The following is a 3,560-nucleotide window of genomic DNA, read 5'->3' as shown; positions in this document are numbered from 1 at the left end:
GGCTTATAAGTTTTCTGTAATCATATTTCCAGACATTCCTTTCTATTCCACTCAAGTGTCTATTTTACAATAGTAGGCAAGGAAACCAATATTCATAAAACAGTCAAGCATTTTAGTATTATTTCCCCTCTTCAAACTATGCCTAGATCCCTGTATCACAGAGCCATGTTGTTCCAAGGTTGAGCATGCATCACTATTTCCTATGTCCCACTTAGCCCATGCAGACCTGTCTCAGTGTCCCCCTATCTACCTTATTCTTCCACCTCATCCCTCTTCTTGTATTGTCCTCCCCAATACCCGAACTAAACCCCCCATCCCAACCCCATTGTTGTGGTTACCTTATATTCCATTAACTCTTCCCTCCATTTAAGACAGTCTATTTTATCCTGTGATCTACCTGACATTATCACCACCTGGATCTCTGTTCCTCTGTGTTTACCTTCTTTCACATTGTAATTGTTTTGATCATAGACTGACCTCCCAGATCTTCTGTTCTTATAATTTTATTCTGTTCTTGACTCTTCCATTTGTCGATTGAGTTCAGGGTGATGCTGCCACGTACGTCATTCTCTGGTTGTTTTCTGTTCTGTTGGTTCTCAGTCCACATAATTTCCCTTAGGATGTTTTTCATAGCACGATTGACTTTGGCAAAATCCCTTAGCTTATGTTTATCCTGAAGTGTTTTTATTACACCGTCATATTTGATTGACAGCTTTGCTGGGTAGAGGATTCTGGGTCGGTCACATTTTCGCTTGTATTTTTTGTGGATGTATAGCAAGTAGAGGAATTGCTGAATCACAAGATATTTCTATTTCCAAATTTCTGAGAAAGCACCATACCATTTTCCAGAGAGGTTGAACCATTTTACAGTCCCACCAGCAATGCAGGAGGGTCCCTGTCTCTCCACACCTTCACCAGCATTTGTTGTCCTTTGCTTTTTGGAACTTCACTGTTCCTGCTAGTGTGAGATGATATCTCATTGTTTTTTTGACCCAGCCTGTTTTTAAAAGACTGTCCCAGTTCCCATTCTACCTTGCTTCAGGGTTGTTGCCTCCTCCAGAAAGTCCTCCCTGACAACCTTCTCTTTCTCTCCAGCTCCCATATTCCACGTTACCTGCCATTGTCTAGCTTTCCCGGTTTGGGGACTGACTCCCACCATCCTGATTCAGATTCACTACGAGGCAAATGAGGGGGATTTGGGTGCCTCACTGAGTTGTCTGTTGCTAGGTTGGACCCACCAGTCGTCTGTCAGTTTGTCATACTGTGATGGTTTGCGTGTTGCTGTGAGGCTGGAAGCTATGCCAAACAAATTTGTGTTAGAGGAAGTAGAGTCAGGATGGTGAGACTTGGTCTCTCAACCTTCAGAAATATTATCAGGAGGGACCAGTCCCTGGAGAAGGATGTCATGGTATGTAAAGTGGAGGATCAGCTAAAAAGACAAAGACCCCAACAGGATAGATTGGCACAGTGGTGGCATCAGGGTCTCAAACTTGACAACTACTGTGAGAATGGTCCAGGACTAGGCAGTGTTTTGTTTTGTTGTGCATAGGGTCACTATGAGTCAACGCCAACTCAATGGCACCTAACAACAACAAATGTTGATCAACCTAGCTCAAGAAGGAAGTGAGCTAGAGAACCAGGCTATTGCCAGATCAAAGTCCAGCAGGCTGAAAATCTGCTGAGTCAACACCTTGTGAAGGAGAAGTTGTGGGGAAAGGAAGTGGCCACTCGGGTTGCTCTGGGGAGGCTGTGTTCACTCCTGCCCCAGGCCCTTTGCTGTGTAGTTAAGTGTTGTCATGTCAGCTTTTATTCATAGTTGGGCCTGTTTAGGGTTTCCAAAGATGGGCTGGTGGAATTGTACCACCAACTTTGTAGTCAGCATTCCAGAGCTGACTCTACAAGCGCCACACCAGGACTCTGTTTGGGTTTATCTAAATCACTCAGTCCCCCTTCATGACAGCTCCCCAAGGCTGGAACCAGAGTTTTATATCTTCTTCCAGGACCCATGTTCCAGGGCTGGGAGCCCCGGGATGGTGAGTCCAGTTGCTGTCCCAGGTTGTCTGTCTTTCTGTGCTGTGTAACTATTATGTGCTGCACAGTGCTCACTGACCTACGGGCTGTGGATTCTAACTCCTACACCTATGGATGGAGTCCCAGTGTGGCACTGTACTATAAGCACTGGACTGCCAGCTGTCAGTTCAAACCCATCAGCTACTTTTAGGAAACCCTATACAGGGCTGCTATGAGTCAGAACTGACTCGAAGGCACTTAACACCAAACACCTATAGATCGGAGCCTTGGTAACGCAGTTGTTAAGCATTCAACTGCTAGCCGACTACTGGAAAAGATTCATCCCACCAATCCCTCCTGGGAGAAAAGAGCTGCCAATCTGTTCTCTTTGGCATCCAGTTGATTCCGCCTCACAACGACCCTATAAGATGGTAGAACTGCCCCATTGGGCTTCCAAGAATGCAATGTCACTGTAGGATAAGCACTGGACTGATAATGGCAAGGTTGGTAGTTCAAACCCACCATCTGCTCCTCGAAAACAGTATACAGGGTCTCTGTGAGCCCAAATTACCTTGACAGCACTTAACAACAGCCACTCCGCAGGAGAATTATGAAACTTTCTGCTCCCATAAAGATTTACAGCCTTAGAAACCCTGTACTGGGTCGCTATGAGTTGGGATCGACTCAAAAGTACGTAATAACAACAGTCTTTATAGAGGCTGACTACGATGTGTTTTTCCTGTGCAGTGATTGGTGGGTTTGAACAGCTGACCTTTTGGTTATCAGATGAGGGCTTAACCACTGTGCCACCAAAGCTCCTTCTATAAAGATGACAGTCCTGGAAACCCTATGGGGCGGGTCTACTCTGTCCTATATTGTCCCCTGTGAGTCGGAACCGATCCAACTGCAAACAGGTACAATAATATCTGTGGGTGTCTTTCCATTTGGGAATGGTTTTTTTTTTGTTTGTTTGTTTTTTTGCTATACTGAAGAGACCATTCAGAGTTGTTGTTAAGTGCCATTGAGTTGGTTCCAACTCATAGTGATGCAGTATACAGTTCCTGAGGAGCTATTGGTAAGTTTGAACCACTGACCTTTCAGTTCAAACTGACCTTGCGATCCTATGCTTATCCTACAGCGCCACACCAGGATTCCTAAAGCCTACAGTTCCTGGTATTCCCAGGTGGTCTCCCATCCAAGTACTAAGCAGGCCAGACCCTGCTTAGCTTCCAAGATCAGACAAGACCAGGTGCAATCAGGGTGGTCTGGCAGTGGGTGTGTTTTAAGCCAATCACTCTTGAGATAATAAAGGGAGCAGATGAAGCAAGCAAACCGACTCAGGGGGAAAACCAACATTATCTGAAGAGAATGTTGACAGCAGAATGTCCCTAGGGTTGGTGTCACCATCCCACCCACCCACACTCCCAGGACCTCCTCTGGTACCAGACCATATAGAATCCTTTTGTTGTTGTTGTTGTTGTTATGTGCCGTGGAGTCAGTTCCGACTCATAGCGACCCTGTACAGGGTTTCTGAGGCTGTAAATCTTTAC

Source organism: Chrysochloris asiatica, unplaced genomic scaffold, assembly GCF_000296735.1.
Source record: "Chrysochloris asiatica unplaced genomic scaffold, ChrAsi1.0 scaffold00116, whole genome shotgun sequence".
In the NCBI taxonomy this organism is placed as follows: domain Eukaryota; kingdom Metazoa; phylum Chordata; class Mammalia; order Afrosoricida; family Chrysochloridae; genus Chrysochloris; species Chrysochloris asiatica.
Note: the sequence above shows the minus strand (reverse complement) of the source record.